The sequence below is a fragment of the Panthera uncia genome (assembly GCF_023721935.1).
Source record: "Panthera uncia isolate 11264 chromosome D3 unlocalized genomic scaffold, Puncia_PCG_1.0 HiC_scaffold_8, whole genome shotgun sequence".
Classification (NCBI taxonomy): Eukaryota; Metazoa; Chordata; class Mammalia; order Carnivora; family Felidae; genus Panthera; species Panthera uncia.
Window position 1 is genome coordinate 45,341,025 of NW_026057586.1, and position 7,525 is coordinate 45,348,549.

At 44.6% G+C, this 7,525-nt stretch overlaps 1 pseudogene; it reads right to left on the minus strand.

Annotated features, from left to right (window-relative positions):
* Window positions 1-6,052: 6,052 nt before the first annotated feature.
* Window positions 6,053-7,270, minus strand: LOC125914761 (ferritin light chain-like; annotated as a pseudogene).
* Between the last annotated feature and the right edge of the window lie 255 nt (window positions 7,271-7,525).

Genomic DNA, 7,525 nt, shown 5'->3' on the forward strand with positions numbered 1-7,525 from the left:
ACTTCCGTTACTCCAAAATATTTCTCATACCCATTTGTGGATAATGTCTGTTCTTATCCCTGATCCAGCAACCACTGTTCTGCCTCTGTTGCTATAATTTTGCCTTTTCTAGAAATCTCATGTAACTGTAGTCATATAGTATGCTATCTTTTATTTCTAATTTTTTTCATTTGACCTGTTGATTTTGAGATTCATTCTGGTTGTGCATATCAGTAGTTTTCTCTCTTTTGTATGTTGAGTAGTAAGTATTCTATTGTATGGATATACCACATTTTGCTTTTTCATTCATCAGTTGATGGCCATTTGCACCGTTCCCAGTTGTAGGCACTTATGAATAATGCTGCTATAAGCATGTGTTAACAAAGTCTTTATGTGTCCATTTACTTTCACTTCTTTTTGGTACATATTTTGGAATGAAATTTCTGGGTTTTATGGTAAATGTATTCTTACATTTTTTTTTAAATGTTTTTATTTATTTTTGAAGGGGAGAGAGACTGAGCGTGAGCAGGGGAGGAGCAGAGAGAGAGAGGGAGACATAGAATTTGAAGCAGGCTCCAGGCTCCGAGCCATCAGCCCAGAGCCGGACACGGGGCTCGAACTCACGAACTGGGAGATCATGACCTGAGCCGAAGTCAGACGCTCAGCCGACTGAGCCACCCAGGCGCCCCGTATTTTTACATTTTTAAGAAACTCCCAAACATGCACAAAGACTTGAGAGAGACCATGAAGGGTTTAAGTTTGAACTAACGTGTTGCTGCTAATAGACAATTGCAAATCTAAATACAGAACCAAGGAGACAGGGTGGGGCTAGAGCTAGAGACTCAAGAGTCATAAAGCACAGGGGTGGTGTTGATGCCATGGAGTGGATGAGATGACCTGAGGAGTTCATGTAATATAAGGAGGACTGAACTCCAGTGACATAAGCATTTGTGAGATCAAGAGCATTAGGGAGACAATGTGAGAAATCAGGAAGTAAGAGAACCAGGAGAAATTATGTCACAGAAACCAAGGGAAGAAAAGTTTATACAGTAAGTGTGATCTCTGCATCCAAACACACATCTCCAGCCTTTCTGCAGAGGGTGACTAGGTCTCTGGCAGAACCCTTCTAGTCAGGGTATGTTTCAAATAAATACCCCGGGCTAAGGTTCCTGTTAGAGACAGTATTTCTCAAACATAGTCTCCTACTCCGTGGCTGCAGACCACTTCTCCCTGCCTTTCAGGTGTACCCTTTCTTCTGGAGTGAGTTAGCCACCAGTCTGCTGTGTTCCCCAAGCCCCAGGAACCTCAGGTGATACATTCATCCCACAGTCGTTGCGAAGGGCATCCTGGGCTTTAAGTGAGGGGAATATGTATGGGGGTATCACTCACAGTCCTTTGAAAACCTCTCTTCAGAGAAATTTCCATCCTCACATCACTGTGACTTTATACATTTTGTGCTCTTACATTACGTGTCGAGAAAAAAAGCCTTAGCTACCTCCTTAGCAAAATCCTTTCTAGGTGGGCTAGGACCTTATTTGGAGTGGGTTTTGGACCTCAGCCTAAGGTAAGACTGAAAGGTCCACTTTAGTACACTGGATTTCTAACCACTTGAGAGCGCTCCAAAAACAATTAAAATAAATGTTGAATGCGTGGACAGATGATTCCATAAATGATAATTTTCATTCCTTGTGATCGCCTCTTGGGTGTCATTTATACTGTTGGCCACTCCCTGATTCTTTTTTTTTATTTAAAAAAAAAATTTTTTTTTCAACGTTTTTTATTTATTTTTGGGACAGAGAGAGACAGAGCATGAATGGGGGAGGGGCAGAGAGAGAGGGAGACACAGAATCGGAAACAGGCTCCAGGCTCCGAGCCATCAGCCCAGAGCCTGACGCGGGGCTCGAACTCACGGACCGCGAGATCGTGACCTGGCTGAAGTCGGACGCTTAACCGACTGCGCCACCCAGGCGCCCCCGGCCACTCCCTGATTCTTGACCGCCTGACTGCCCTCTGCTGCCTCCATTTCTACTTTATCAGGTATTTCTCATCTTTTCCCATGCTTACCTTTTAATGCCTACCCTTTAAATCTTGGTTTCCTCCAGAGTTTCATCCTTACTACCTTCCCTTACCTTTTTATTAAATATATTTTCCCTGAGAGAATTCCATCCGTATCCCTGGTTTGACTACTACATATATGACTTTCTGTCCTGGACCAGGTTACTCCACTTCACTTTAAACTAATGGTGTGTTGCAGCTGGCTTGTACCAGGTCATGAGAGCCAACTTTTCCAGAATTTTGCGAGCCAGTTGCTAAACCCAGCCATTATTAAAATTACATAAAGTTACAATTAAGTTATATTAAGAATAAAGGTAATAAATATTCTTGCTGTTATGCCCAGAATTCGTGATCCCCAAAGACCACCAGGGAGCCGAGTCCGATGCAAAAGCAAAAGAGCCTTTATTCGAGCTAGCTCGAGCTCAATCCCCTACCTGCACTGACGCAGCGGTGAGATACCGGAGAGTGAGGGAGTTTCAAAAGCACAAAGGTTTTATAGGGGTCTTGGGGCAGTTGGTGAGGTAATGGCTGTGGCCTCAGCCGATTGGCTGGGGAAGGGTCGTGGCCTTGGCCGATTGGCTGGGGAAGGGTCGGAGGTCGCCGGGCGTGTTTTGATCGGGAAGTTTGAACGGGTGAGCGGGAGGTTACTCAAGGGGAGGAGGTGTGGTCTGAGGTTTCTGCGATTTTCCCAGAAAGGGGGCATGTCGGGGACATAGTCACTCAAGGTGGAGGACACAGAACAAGATGGAGTCGGCCGGCGTAGGTCCGCTCTTTCTTTCACCTGCTACTTTTTAGTATCGATGCTTTTGAGATTTTGTATGTCTATGGTATCTTTGGAAATCCTTGATAATGGTGTGCTATGGTGCCTCACTTCCAATTCTGCATTTGGCGATGTCATGTTGGTCCCTTGAAAATGGCCACAGTGGGAGTGTTTCCACCATGGACATTAGGAAATGCTGCACCTAGGGGCTCAGTCTATTGTTTTGTTGATTGTTGAGGCTTAAACGACCAAGAAAATGTTAATAATGTAGATTAAGCTTAATAGTGTGTTGCTCTACAGCTGTTAGGTTGTGAGTACACAAAGAATTGAAGGAATATTCTAATAGTCTAAAACTATTATCCAATTTAGCAAAAAAAAAAAAAAAAAAGTGCTCATCTCATTGGTGAGCAAGAGAAGTTTTGACTCATGTTTCCAGTGTTTCACTTTCTCTCACTTCCTAATGTCAACATAAATAACAGCCATATTTATGCCCTGAGTGCACTCATTCACCAGCTGCAATCACGGGTTGCAAGAGTTGGGCAATAGTCAACAAAAACATTCTGCAAGAATTGATTGGCGATTAGAAATTTATGCTAACGAGTATTATATGCTCTATTATTATTTGTAAATTAGGAACTACACAGCCTCCATACTGGTAAATTGTATAAAACGTATGTACATATATATGCATGCATTCCCCCTGTCTGCACGAGAGCCAGTTAAATATTTACCATCACATCACTTCTTGAAACCCTCAGTATCAATTGCTTATTAGACATTTTAAGTTTACTATGATAGGCATCGCAGACTTAACATGTCAGAAGTGGAATTCATTTGCCTTCTAATGTCTTTTCCTCTTCTGATACTCTGTATCTTAGAGAGTTACCCTACCCTAGGAGGTAAAAAAAAAAAAAAAAAAAAAAGTGAAAACAGTGGCTGTAGATTGCTTAAAAGGGAGATAAAGGCTTGGTGGAGTTTGTTTAGTATAGTTTAGTTGTAAGAAAGAATGATCTTGAGCATATTCATATGGGAATGAGACAATGGAGAGGGGAGAATTGGAAGCTCCAGGAAAGAGAAGGAACAGATAACAGGACAGTCTGGGATAAGGAAGGAGAGGGCAGGGTCCAGAGCACATTGGCCTTGGACAGAAGAGAGTCACCTCTTCCACACTGACAGGAGGAAAAGAGATAGGGATCAGGGTGTGTCTTAGGTTGGGTTCTCTGGGAGCAGAGCCTGAGACAGGGATTCTTGTTCAAGTGATTTGGGTGAGGGGTGCTCTTAGGAGAAGGAATGAGAGAGGTATGAGAGGGTAGGGGAAGCAGGCTAAGCGAGAGTGTGATCTTGACTGGATACTAACGTCAGCTTACTCACCTTGAGGCCCGGGACTGGCCTTTTCCCCCTGTGCCAGTCACTCATTGGTTGAGGTCTGCTCATCAGAGGAATGGGGCTTAACCTTCCAGACCATGTGGGTTCTGTCTGGCTGAGGGCAATTCTTCAAGGAAGGCAGTAGCTGTGACTTTTAAACAACCAGCCCTTGGAGCAGCTGAAGGACAAGAATACCTGCCACAAAAGGGGATCTGAGTGGAGCACCAAGAGCATCCACTGTAGTGTGGATACATAGGCATAGATGGGGGACAGATGCAAGTGGAGAAGAGACTGTGACAGTTCCTCGTGAGTGGTCTCTCTCTAAAATAGTAATCCAAATTACCTGCTGAGGGTGTGGAGGAATCTGGTGGGCACAGACAGCTTGAGTAGGGTGGGAAGATGTTGAGCAACTGCTATATGTAAGCAGTGGGGGAGGGGCAGCCCTGGGCGGTACTCAGAGTCCAGGGACTGTTGGAGACATGGAGCGAGTAGTGACAGCACTTTGCATTGTTACTTACATTCTTCTGCGGTCTCCGTGTGGGAGTGCAAAAGGCAGGTGGTTGGCTTACCCAGTGTTGACATTTTGCTGGGTAAGTATAATGCAGGCAGAAAAGGGTAAGTAAAAGGCATGAGGATGATGGTGAGAGAGTTACCGAAGGCTCTTACTACCTTTTGGGAAGGCAGAAATGTACACAATAAATTACAGGGGCAAGAGAGTGTGTTCACAGTGCATCAATAGAAGTACAAAGTAGCGGGTAAGATCACAGAAGAAAGTGAAGCGTTTTCTGGGTTGAGGATGCAAATTTCTATGGCTTCACATAAAGGGGACTGCATTTAAACTGCCTCTTGAAGGGCCAGTGGGAGAAAAAAAAGTCTCCTTGGGAGGATATGGAAGGGAAGGGTGTAGAGAAAGCCTGGAAAAAATGCATGAAAGCAATCTGGTTAGAGACTGATGATTTAACAGTATGTGTGTTAAAGCCTGCAACAAGGCACCTGCAATAAGTAAAGTCAGATAGAGTGGCTGGCATTGGCTCTTGTTCTTAGCCCCATTCTCAAACAGAAGCAGGCTAAGTTTCTTATATTGGAGGTAAGAGGGTGGCAGTGGGTTTGGATAGAGGCCTGGCTAGGAGAGTAGCTTGCGACGCCATCTTTGGAAGCAGGGAGGCAAAGAGTGTGTTGCCACATCTCGGTACTCTCTTAGACTTATTTCCATGGCTGTGAAATGGGTACCAATTAACAAGGAGATAACTGGATTGTGGGCACTGCCTTTGAAATCTCGGCCAGCTATGAGGCCAGAGCTGCCCCTATTGATGTTTAAACCAGAGTAGACATTGCAACTGGTAGGCAAACCAGACCTCATCCAAACCATATTTGGACCCAGCACCTGATCCAGGGCTACTGGCACCTAGCTGGGCCGGCTCCCTTAAACTTTCATTAACTTTATAATAACACATTTTACTCAATCAGTATTTTGGTTTCTGCACATGTGGGATTTTGATGGGGTTTTATCACGTAGAGGTGGTAGGGCGGACAAAGTGAAAAGAGTTGAAAAGGTGTTTTTGAAGACAGAAAGTGAAAATAGTTAAAAAGCTATTTTTTATTGAAAAAATGAAAGTAATACGTATTCTTTATAAATCAAATAATGTAGTATAAGAAGAAAAATCAAAAGTAACCATCCCCTCAATCCACCAAAAAACCCTTTCTTCCTAGAGATAATCATTAACAGTTTGGCATATAGCTTTTCATGCATACATAAACATATAAGGCACTTACATTTACATATAATATACTATACACAATATTCTGGTATTTAACCTAATACTTTTCAGTCAAAATATATCGTGGGGTGTTTTAATATGATTAGTGTTGCTTGTTTTCATAGCTACCTAATATTCCATGGTATTTGAACAAATTCCCCATTGATGAGAATTTAAGTAGGTTCTATTTTTTTATTATAAACAATAGAACAACGAACATCTTACGTATTCTTCTTTTTGTTCGTAATTACCTTAGATCAATTCCTAGAAGAGGGATTATTGGGTCAAAGGGTATGATGGTTTCACGTATCGGTTAACTACCTGATCTACATTGCCAGACTGCCTTCCAAAAATTTGCATAAATTTACTCCCAGTGAACAGTGTAGAATAGTGCTTATTTCTTTACCAACACAGAACATTATCAATATTTCTATACGATGGGTTAATTTTATATGTATGTAAATATATTAGTATGAATATATTCGCTACAAAACCCTTTATTGTTTCCATTCGGTCTACGGCTTGGGAGAGGGCTCCAAGGTGGTTAAAAAGCTGCCTAGTGGCTGCAGGGAGAAGCTCAGGCACAAGCCGTGCAAAAGGGGGATGCCAGTGGACCCCCACCAAGGTTGCTGGGCTCCAGAGGCTCCTAGTTGTGCTTGCGGGTGAGCTTTTCCAAGAGATACTCGTGCAGCCCAGCCTGGAGGCGGCCAGCCCGCCGAGGTGAGCCAGGAGGTCGCCATCTTCTCGGTGAGTTTCCCTTGTTCACCCAGGAAGTCAGGAAGTGGAACTCCAGGAAGTCACAGAGATCGGGGTCTGCGCGGGCAGAACCCGGAGTATGCAGACCCAAACGGGCGTGGTTCAGGTTCTTCTCCAGAACCAGCGTGGCTTCCATGGCGTCCGGGGTTGTACCCACTCATCTTCCCGTGGCTTCTGCACGTCCTGGAGGAGGGCGTCGCCGCCGCGCTGGTTTTGCCTTTTCAAGAGACGCTCAGCACAGCATGCTCGCGCTTCTCGGCCAACCGGCGGAAGAAGTGGCTCATGCCCTCCGGCTCAACGCCGTCCTGGTTGAAACAGAAGCCGAGAGAGAGGTAGGTGTAGGAGGCCTGCAGAGAGGCATGTTGACCAGGTGGTTGACGGCGGGCCTCCACCGCGGTGGAATAATTCTGACGAATCTGGGAGTTCATCGTTGATCGGTTATGAGGAGCTAAGCTCCAAATAGGGTGTTGGCTGGTCCCGGAGGCAGAGGGTGGCGGAGGAGATGGCTCAGAAGGTTGCGACCGGAAAGAGGTTAGAGGGTGGCCGGAGGCTGATAGAAGGGGCATCCCTGGGTCTGTTCTGGCCAAACACTGTAGACAGATCCGCCGGACCGCCAGGTGCATGCCAGGAGCTCCCGGATTAAGGTTACGTTTTAAGAAGGTTTTTTTTTTTTTTTTTTTTAAATAGTCGTGGTGGTAAAAGGTCAGCTTCCACCAGGAGAGCTGATACTGCAGATGGAAAATACTCTCTGGGTAGTTGAGTTCAAAAGTATGTTTAATAGTTAAGGTTACTGAGGTTCTGTTATAAATTTACTGAGTCAATGAAGATGGTATAGAAATCCTGGGACTGCTGA